We start from the raw sequence: 12,172 nt of genomic DNA, 5'->3' as shown, positions 1-12,172 counted from the left end.
AATTTCAGAAGATATTAAATTCAAATCTGTCCGAGCACCTTTAAATGAGACTGTTGATGTTCTTGTTTCGTCAACTCATTTGTCAATATCTTGCCTCGGTGTAGAAATTGTTTGTACGTAGAGCATGCTCTTGCATATAAAATCAACTGGGAAACATAAACTCCATATGCAGGGGATAATGGTATGTTGCTACATAAACAAGAGGTACTAAGAGCACTGAGCTCACAGAATGATAACCCCGTCTCCCATATGATATTAATGGCAAAGTTCATGTTTTGCTATGGGAGACCCGAAATAAGTGTCCGATCAAAAGGTAAAAGGAGTTGCACAATGGTACTACATAATAAAGATTCTGTGAAAGTATCATTAATTTTTTTTCAGTGGTATAGGAGGAGTTGCGGATAAGAGATGGGTACCCCTTAAAATTACAGAAAGAATGGCAATGTCTATGTTTCGCTACATGTATTGGAAACCCGAAATGTGTGTCCGATCAAAAAGTAAATTGGAAGGTGTACAATGGCACTATATATCAAAAATTCTATGAAAGTCTCATTAAATTTTGTTCAGTGGTATAAAAGGATTTGCAGATAGTACTAAGAGATGGGTATCCTAAAGCATAAGGGACGGACACCTCCATTACTATACACCCCCAATTTCCCAATACACACAATCCCATAAATAAAATCATTCAAGCAGAATATAATAAAAACTTGATCTATTACTCACCAAGGTAGACTCACATAACAAAAATCAACTCAATATCTAACTACAAGATTTAGAAAGTGCGGAAAAATCCTTTAAGATTGAAAAGGCCGTTTTTCCCTTCCAATCATTTAAGCGGAAGCAATCCAAACTTGATCTGTAACTCATCAAGATACACTCGCATACCAAAAATCAGCTCAATATCTGCAAACGTGCTGAAAAGTGCGGTTTCACCGATGGGGGACTAATAAAGTTTTAATAATTTAGGAATGACTCTAATTCTTGGCCAAATTATTCGAGTATAACCTGGTTTGGGTCAGTTTACGCTTTATAATCCGCGAAGCGGATTATATAACAGCGTAAACTGACCCAAACCAGGTTATACTCGAATAATTTGGCCAAGAATTAGAGTCATTCCTTATAATTTAATTCTAAAATCATTAAACAACTGTGGGTGTAAAATTTCGTTGCTTTTTATTAGTTCAAATTTGCCGCTCAATAATACAACCGTAGTAACGGAAGTGAAGGGAAGCAAGGGGAGGTAAAAACTGATACATAGTCCTAGCAGCCATGTTTTTTGTTTACATGTGGTAAGATCCGAGTTACCGTTTGAAGCTAAAGGTACATTTATTAAATCTGGAATTTTCCATGAATCCCGAAGACTGGGAATGAGAGGATTGCATGGATACAGACGATTCAGCTGGTTGTCAGGGGGGTGTGTCCCCATACCAAACCAGGTTATACAGAAATAATTTGTGTTCCTTTTTGGATATTAACCAATCAGAGGCTAGAATACAAACAAAATTAAATTATTGAGCCTTACAAAGACAATGTGCCGTACAAATAAACTGGGAGGCATAAACCCCATATGCAGGTGATAAGGGTATTTTGCTACACCAGTAAGCGAAGTTGACGATAGAGAAGTTGAAGTAATTATAATCACGTTAATTTATCATAATGTTTTGTTCTTAGGTTACCATTAACGTCTTTTTCTAGTAAAATATCCAAATATGAAACAGATGTGTCAGACTCTGTGGTGTCTTTTATTTCAAGTTCACTGGGATATATCGAATCGACACATGAATGGAAGTATATAACTAATTATAAACGTCGTCGATACATCTAAATGTCGAGTTGAAGGCAACAGCAAGTGTTTTGTTTTTCTAATGTTTAAGTTTGAATAAATTCTGCTTCAACTGAATTAAAAAAAAAAAAGCCTTCTAGTAACGGACCTTCTATGGAAATTCCAACAGATTACCACGAAATAGGTGTTTTTCACGTTTGGAAAATGGATTTTTGGATTTAACCTTTTTTTTTTTTTTGCTTGTCAAGAAATTTTTAGGTTAAATATTTTGGATTGGGATGAACCCCCCCCCCCCCCCCCGGAAAAAATTCCTGGATCCGCGCCTGCGCGTGTACAATCAGAATGTTTTCTTTTCTTAAAAAATGAGTTTGCAAAGGTAAATATATCTACGAGTTCCATTTTTTTAAAATTAAAAATACAGGTTAAATCATGATCTTTATGATTTAGATAAATGGTCGAGAAAATAGCTCTTAAGTTTTAATCCATCAAAGAGATTCGATTTTCCCCTTAAAAATACATGTAGATCTGTTTTACTAAATTTGTATTTCCAAGGCAATACAGTGTAATTTGTACCAGTGCATCTCCACTTCGGTATTTTGTTGTCTCAAAAGTATTATAAATAATGCATATAGGAAATTAGGGTTATTAGAGGCTCTAAAGAAACTAAAATTTTCAATAGATACGAGAAACCTTTTAAAATTGTATACATTTTTAAGACCTACACTCGAATACACTTTAATTGTCTAGGATGGCTGCTCTCTATCTAATGTAGAAAAACTTTTAAAGTACAATAAATTACCGCAAGGATTGTTACTGGTCATAGGCGTCGGAAGCAAATTGAAAGTGGGGGGGCTAATTGAAAGTGGGGGGCTAAACCAACGAAAAAAGGTAAGCCCCAATTTTCAATGCCTATATTATGTCTATCTTTGCAAAAAAAGTGGGGGGGGGGGGGCTAAGCCCCCCCCTAGCCCCCCCCCCCCCCGGTTCCGACGCCTATGCTGGTCTTCCAATACTAGCTTCAAGAGAATCAGTATTTTGAAACAGGCTGGGTACCTTTGAAAAACCGTCATTACCTAGCAAAAAGGACTAGAATGTTTAAAGGCAATTATTGTGATATAATCCCGAAGAAAAAAGAAAATATATCAAAATAAAATACACGTAATAAAGAATAATTAACGATTCCAAGAGGCAGGTTAGAAATATTTCATAAGTCATTTGTACAAGATGCTGTTAAAAATGGAATTTATTGGATACAAGAGAGTCCATCTAAGTTGATTCTTTTCGTAAAATTGTAAGTGATAGTGCTTCAAAAGCACTTTCTTTTTTTATTTGGTAAACGCATTACAAATATAATCCATACTAAATTAAGGCACAGCTGTATATACGATTTCATGGAAATTTATATACAAAACACCAGCTAATTAAAGATTTTGTAACTATATAGTTTAAAAAATATTAAGTATTTTACCATAATGTACATGTAACTATGTGTAACACAAACTGAAAACTCTCTAAGTACTTTAACCAAGGAACTTTCAAGGTTTTGTAGACTTAAAAGGACTCACTAAATATAAGAACAAATTATGTACAAGTAGAGAAAACGTATTTACAAATGTATTATTATAAATTCTATAGACACAGTGCAACTTGTATATTTGATACTACTAGTCCTCCAAACAGGACGGATTTGAAATAAGACATTGAACTTAAAGTAAAAGAATTTATTAAGTCATGGATTTATGGGTCACGTATGTAAACTGAAAGGAACTAAAACTGACAAATGTACTTGTATCGTCTCATGAGAAACGGCATAGTAGCAGGCGATCAGATCAATCAGTCAATTAATTAAGAATTAGTGATTTCATGATCTATGTCCTGTGAACTCGATCTTAGACTGATGAATTCTTTCACATCAGTTTCTAGAAACATCAGTAGCTCAACTTACACACTGTGTAGTCTGTTGTCATTTGCACAACCGTGAGCTTCAGTGTATTGATTATTAAACATCTAAACATCTTAAGACTATATGCTAGAAATTTATATATATGGAATTCAACTATCAGTAAATACTCCATTATATATAAGTGTCATCTCGACCAGAATTTTATGTATAGATACGTTCTTCAGAGGCCAAAATAGTCATTGACAATGCAGAATAAAATGATGCTGGCTGCTGTAATGAGCTGGGGACTTGTAAGTCTTGGAGTTAGTTATATTGTGTCGGAATGGGAGCAGCCAGGTAAGTAATAACGGTATTTCTTTTGTAAAATTTCAACACCTCTCAATTTTCTACATCTACAATTTATTAATATGTGAATCAGAATCAGCGGTATGTTGATGTTTTTGCAACGTGCTTTAATACTGTATTTGTTTTTCAATAAATAAATAAAAATGCTTTATAGCAGGTATATATTATCTGCACTTTGCATCTTCCTATTTTACGGTAAAAAAGAAATCTTTTTTAATTTTTTACTGTCACTTGACTATTTTAAAACTTTAAAATTAATGAAAAAAAGTTCTCCAACAATGGAGGGTGCTTTTTGTTACAGTTTGTCCATTCGTTGAATGTCAGAACAGTGGCGTACTTGACAGAACCACATGCCAGTGTAACTGTCCACCAAAATATTTTGGATTTTTCTGCGAAAAGGGTAAGCATTAAAAAGTATGGATATCGTTTCAACCTAGAATATTTCTTCTTCTTATATTTATTTATTATTAGTGATATTATTAATAAAATGTTAATATTTTTGTACATTTTCTGATTGCTAAAAGTAAAAAATCATACATTTAAATTAAATAGCACACAGTACAAAAATGGCCATGCTTCATTTTGTAATTTATAGCACCATATAGTGCTAACATAATCGTTTAACGCTTTTTAAAAAATATAAATCAAATCAAAGAAAAGTAAAAAAAAATTCATTTACTGCTAATACATATTATATTTACCTTTTAATCTTAGTATATTTATTTTATCTTCATATACTTTATTTTCCCGAACATACAATTACAAGTACAAATACATTGTAGTACATTCAAGTAGTTTTTATAGTTAAAAACAAAAATGCAACTTTTATGAAAAATTTATGCATCAATCACACATACATCAAATAACGTACGTTACGAAAATATGTAAGTACTACTATATTGTGTTTAGTATATAAAGATGTAATTTGAAGATGACGAACGTAATCAAGGTAAAAAATCCAATTAAACAATACAATCGGGAGCAAAACAAATATGAGGTGGAATCAGGTGCCATGGAGGAGTAAGCATCCCTCTCAACGGTGTATTGATACATAAATAAGAGAAGTTAAGGATAGAAAAACTGAAATCATCACGTTTTTCACAAAGTTTAGTTGTTAGTTTGCCAAACAGTGCTTTAATTTAGTAAACTATGAAGAAGATGTGGCAGACTCTATTATTTTGTATTTATTTCGAGAAGGGATATATTGGGTTAAAATATGAATGGAGATAACGATTGTTAATTGATAAAACGTCTTCGATATATTGAAACGATGAATTGAAAGTCACAGTAAGAGATTTCTTCTCCTCATAAAAACGTTTTTGAATAACTTCTGCTTCATAAAAAATGTAGGCTAATAAAGGAGCACAATCAGTGCACATTGGAACTCCAACATATTGTTAGAAGACCTGGTCCAAATCCTACGTAGATATTGTCAATTTGAAATTCCAACATCGCTTTAAAAATATCTACTTCAGAATTCTCGTGGTAAAAATCCAATTTTTTTAATGTACAAAATAATTTTCTCAATGACTTTATCACTCAAGGTACATGTATATAATACATATCTTCAAATGCAATTTTTATGGATAAAACACTTTTCTGTTCTATCAAATAGTCTTTTTTCAGTTATTCTTGTATGTTATTATATGCTTTGAGAGGTAGAATCAGTAATTTTTACTATTGAATAACTGAAAAAGGATCTTCCAACTCGACCTTTAAATACAGGATTTTAGCATCCACAACATACATTTTATCCATTGTGATAAAATGTCAAGGCCCTCGCCTTCATAATTGAACGATCGTCTGCTATAATTTTGAATTCATAAAAGTTGCGAAATATAAAATTCTGTAACCAATTGAAAGAAAACAATTATAATCATTGAAAAATCCTTCAGAACATGTTCATTCTGATCCTACTCGATATTTATATATTGTGGGTACCCATCTCTTATCCGTAACTCCTACTAAAATTAAATTAGAATTTTACAGAATCTCTATTACGTAATGCCATTCATGATTGTGACCTCCTATTTTGTGTTTCGATCGTACATACATTTGGAGTTTCCCATAGCAAAGCATGGACACTCTTAATCTTTCTATAATATTAGGGTATCCATCTCTTATCCGTAGCTTCTTCTATACCACTTAATACAATTTGATGAGACTTTCACAGAATCTGTATTACATAATGTCATCATGCACCTCCTATTTTGCGTTTCGCCTTTCGATCGACACATTTGGGGTTTCCCATTGCAAAACATTGACACTAATATTTTTTCTATTATATTGGAGGAACTCAACTTTTCGTAAATCCCTGAATAAAATTTAGTGAGACTGTCACAGAGTTTTTACATGGTTTCATTGTGCACAATTCCTATTTTACATATCGATCGGACACATATTAATTTGGGGTTTCCCATTGCAAAACATTGAGACTGGCATTTTTTCTATAATTTTGGAGGTACCCATGTCTTATCCTCAACTCCTCCTGTACCACTGAATTAAATCTAATGAGACTTTTACAGAATATTTTGCAAAGAGTCACTCTACACTTCCCATTTCATATATTGATTGGACATATATTTAGGGTTTCCCACACCAAACATGTGCACTGTCGTTAAACTCATATAGAAGAGGGGGGTATCATTTAGAGAGCTCAGTGCTCACAGTACCTATAGTTTCTTAACAGTATATAATTGACTTAAATTATAATTGAATTGTTTTCTCAGTCTTAAAATGTTAAGAATGTTCTATGGTCGATACAATGACCTTGTCAGCAAATACCATTTATCATTGAGACAAATGCTGACTGACGTTTTTCATGACGTGACCGGTCGGCAGGGGATGCTCACTCCTCTATGGCACCTGATCCCACCTCTGATGTTTGGAGGTCCGTGTTTGCTCTGCTCCTATTTTGTATTGTATAATGGACTTTTGAGCTTGAATACTGTTCGTTATCTCCATATATTTCATTACATGAAATGTCGAAATAATTTTAAAATATAGTTGAAACTTAAAAAATGAGTTACACTTTAGAATGCTAAATTGTGAATACCTCAAAAAAAGTAAGACTTACACCAAATTGAGTGTTTAAGGAAGGACATTTTTGTCTCTTGTCTGATATAAAATCCTCTCGTCCACTGTGTTGGAAAGAAATAACTATCAGTAGTACATGTATCGCCATAAAATGGCCGGGACATATAGTGTTTCTTTTGCCCATGAAGCAGAATTTATTCAAAAACTTCTTCATGGAGAAAAGAAAAATCCTGCTGTGGCCTTCAACTCCACATTCAGATACATTGACGATGTTTCATCAATTAACAATAGTTACCATCATATTAATAGCCCATCACTGAGTACATCTTTCCGTAGACAATGAGAAGAATACTGGATTAGGGATTAGTAAACTAGGCATGACCTTTCCATATGGTAGCAATGACAATGTCGATAGTGTTAGGAATCTTTCAAGCCTACAGTGTAGCAATGTGCATGTGATGGGACTTTTGAACAGTGCACAGAGACTTAAGCGTAGTAATGGACATCGGTATTACAATAAACCTATTACACATGATGTCTCCTTTGATTCACTACTAATTTATGTAAATAAACAGTTAGGCCTTCATCACCTTCGCACCAAATTTTACTCTGCCCCTTTGAAACTTTTGAATAATCTATTTGTAAAAGTCAAGGAAAGTCCATATTTTGATTCTTCGACACCAGAACACAGGATCAGATCTGTGATTATGGATATTGCATATCATAGGCCGTTTGGACCGCCACGTTTTGCGGAAGAAAATATACCACACATACGACCCGTTTGTTCCTTAGGCTTCAGTATACCAAAAAAAGGAATTGATGCAGTTCATATAAGTAATATTCTTATTCACAAAAAGGTCCAGTCTTGTATTCCATCATGTCCACAACTTGTATTTCTTAATTACAGATATACATCGACAATTTCTTCAAACTTTTTAACTATAAAAAAAACTCTACAGTGCCTAGATATCGAGCATCTGAAACATAATCCTCTAACGTGTTTATGTTCTTCTCACCCTACAACTATAGTCCTGCTGGGCATGTTATTACTGGTGAGGTAAATATAATTAATAATGAGGACCTTAAATCACTAATTATAAGAGTGCTACAGTTAAGGGAACCCCGATCTTTCAACTGGCATAATAATTTCATAAATATTATGAATTCAGTTGAAGATTACGCTAGACGATGGACCAAATATGGAAAAGAAGACCATGAAACTTTGTCAGAATGGATTAAAGGTATCAGATTGATGTTGAAATCGCGCATTATGCGATTGAGGAGCAATATGAAAACCATCTATCAGTGTTGTACCGATAATCAGAAAACATCGATTGTCGACGAAAAAATGCTACCGATACCGATGATCGATTATAATTTTTCATAATCGATCATCGGAAACATACTTCTAATACAATACATTCCGGAATTATCCATTTCTGGTTTAAAATTTATTTCTTCTCAATGAAAGAAAATGGCGTCTGCATCTGATACTAGCCAACTAGCACGAAGCAGAGGTGATTAAGAACTGAAAGGTGCATATATAGAGCCTAAAAAATATGTTTGTTTCCTGTAACCCGACCGACCCATTCAATTTACCCCCGGGTGGATTTTTTTTCTGCCAAATCTGTGTTTGCTCTTTGGTTTGATCAGTCAGCTGATTCTTTTTATTAAAAAAAAAAATATTAATTGTATCTTTTATTTGAGATATAAAATATTCAACTTAGTCATTATTTACCTTAAATTAATAAATATAAAGAGTAATCAATTCCCCCCACAACTTTTTGAAGTTCGTTTTCTGCCGCTAGGCAGCCATGTTGGGTGTCCACTGTAAATATAGCTCCTGGATAATTCAGTCCAAGGATGTTTGACCCCTTTATTAATAAGCAAAAAAAAAAAAAAAAAAAAAAAAAAAAAAAATTCCCGACCTACCGACCCTTGATTTTTGGGGAATGTTACAGGAAACAAACAAACATAATTTTTGTTTAGGCCTAGAAAGTGTATAAGAAGCAAAACAACAAAGAAAATATTATATTATATATTTTATATATTCATGTTAAAGAAATAATATGAAATAATTGTAGTAGTCTGCTTTTTGTATACAAAACTATGAAATCCGATTATAATCGGTAAAATCGCATAGGAAGCATTAACCGATTCCAACCGATGATCGATTATGAAAATTATACGATGTCCCATCACTGCCGTCTATCCTTCTGTCTTCGACAATGCAGAAGAGAAACAAGAATTAGATAGATTACACGATCAGTACGTACTGGTCCCCGCTGCAGCAGGTAACATTGTCTTTGTAAGGCTCAGTATTTGAATTGTATTTTAGAGGATATAGGATTTAATTCTGCAAGTGATAATCCAACGTATACCCTTAACTCCTTTTCTAAGGACCAAATTCTTCGAAACCATATGTCAGTTTTAAATATTTTTTTTAAATTCTCAACAATCAAAATGAATTTTAATTACTATACCTATACTGGATTCCATAACTCCATAAAAGTCCTTACAAAGAAGGATACATAGTGGGTTTCCAGGAAATGTTCTACAATCCTCTTTCTTTACTCCTCACTAAAATATTTAGAGCAGTGAAGGAGAAACCTCAGGAGTACTGTATAACAGTATAGTATTTGGGAAGTGATGTAAATCATATATACTGTGGTTTCATCAATATTCGTTGAGCACCAATTTTCGAGGATTTCGTTATTAGGCAGATCCACGAAATTAAATGTTCATTGATTTACGAAATATGTTATTCATTTGTATAGGCAATGCTTTTGTCCACGAAATTACGTATCCTCGAAAATGTCTGTTTTACAAAATACACGAAAATTGATGCCAACGAAAATTGATGAAACCACAGTAGATACTTAAAAACTTCGAGAAACTTTTACAAAATTTGAAATCACAAAATTTACCAAAATCCATAACACCAAAACGTACGACTTTTCAACACTTAATACAACCATTCCCCACGATAAATTAAAGTCCAGGCTTTTTGACATCATAAACAGCTGATTTTTCAATAAAAATGGAACCCGTAAATATACTTACCATGTCACTGGTCATTTACAAAATTATTTTGTTAAAAACATTCTGATTGTACACACAAGTACTCGGAAGTTGATATCAAAAAGATGCTTGAGTTCTGATTGACAATACCTATGTAGTTTTTGGAGATCAGGTCTTTCAACAATCTGTTGGAATTTCCATGGTTACCAAAAGCGCCCCCTTGTTAGCAGACCTATTTTTGTATTCATATGAAGCAGAATTTATTAAAAAAAATTCTGCATGAGAAGAAAAAGAAAACGATTGCTGTTGCCTTCAACTCAATATTTTGATATATCGATGACGTATTATCAATTAACAATATTTACTTCCATTCATATACCACAGAGTCTGACACATCTGTTTCATATTTAGATATTTCACTAGAAAAGACTAAAATGGTAACCTAACAACAAAGCTTTATGACATACGTGATGACTTCAATTTTACATATCGTCAACTTCTCTTACTTAAGTAGCAATATACCCTTATCACCAGCATATGGAGTATTTGTCTCCCAGTTAATTCGATCCGCTAGAGCAAGAGCATGCTCTACGTATGAACAATTTCTAAAACGAGGCAAGATATTGACAAGCAAGGTCATGAAACAAGGGTATCAACAGTCTTGTTTGAGGTCTTCATTTCGCAATCTTTATGGTCGAAACAATGACCTTGTCGGCAAGTACAACTTATCGTTAAGTCAAATACGTTTTTCATACTGATTGTTAGGCCATTATTTGCACACACAATGGATTGTCGACGGATTTTTTCCGTTTCTCCCGATCATGACAAGGTGTACATGGCGGGTGTGACCGGTCGGCAGGGGATGCTCACTCCTCCATGACACCTGCTCCCGATTTGTACTGTTTGTATGGACTTTGAGCTTGAAAACTCTTCGTTATCTCTATATTTCAATACTTTCATCCATATGTCGACTCGATATATCCCAGTGAACTCGAAATAAAAGTCTCTACAGAGTCTTCCACATCTGTTTCATATTTGGATGTTTTACTGACTATAGACGATAATGACCAACTAATAACAAAATGTACTAGTATGGCAAACGGGATTACCAGCTTTTCCATCGTCAACTCTCCGTATTTATGCAGTAATATTTTACAATCACCGGCAGATGGTGTTTATGTCTCCCAGCTTATTCTATACTCAAGAGCATGCTCTGAGTACGATTGATCTTTAAACCGAAGTAGACCTCTAGTAACTAGCATCATTAGGCATAATAAAAATTCAGTTTTGGGAACGAACTCCAACTGTACAAGGAATAAGAAAATAAGGTTAAAAAATACGTATATGTCCTTATAATTACATATAAATACATATATATAAATATATATAAATACGTATATGTCCTTAAGGACAGATGATACAAACAAATTTTTGTCAAAAATCTTGAACATAACAATTCAAGTCATGTATATATGATTAAAAAGAATACGTTTAACCGCATAGATTTTTGTTTTTTATTCGAAGTTTCACAATAATGTGATTAAAATGTTGTATAGATGAATAAGGATGGTTACAGACAGGTCGAATTTTGAATATTATAGGAAGTTTACAGTTTCGTAATACTTATGAAATTTATAGTTTGCATCATTTACAATCTAAATAGGTCCAAAAATATATATCATTCCAGGCATCCATTTTTTGTTTGTATCATCTGTCCTTAAATAAAACTCAGACATATGTGTTGCTATCATTTTCTGAACTCTTTGCTTTCACCATAAAGATGGTTTTTATGAATCAGAATACTGATAAGCATGGTATTGTAATACAACAATTAAGCTTTTGTATGAACAATAACGTTCCTCTATTTTCCACTTATTCTTTTATACATGTACAACAATCATCGAATAATAAGATGTATGATTTTATGCATGTAAAATATTATTTTTCACCATGTCAGCAGCCTACTTTTATATTCAAGTTTTAAACTATATCCATCTTTTTTTTCTCGTCTGTTAGTTTTCTTTCTGGTCCATTACTGTCTTATTAGCTGTCTTGTTTAAGATTATATATGCAATATCCTG

The sequence above is a fragment of the Saccostrea echinata genome, unplaced genomic scaffold (assembly GCF_033153115.1).
Source record: "Saccostrea echinata isolate AGI-Se365-2 ecotype Australia unplaced genomic scaffold, CSIRO_AGI_Sech_v1 ptg000015l, whole genome shotgun sequence".
Lineage (NCBI taxonomy): Eukaryota > Metazoa > Mollusca > Bivalvia > Ostreida > Ostreidae > Saccostrea > Saccostrea echinata.
This window is presented reverse-complemented; position numbering follows the sequence as displayed.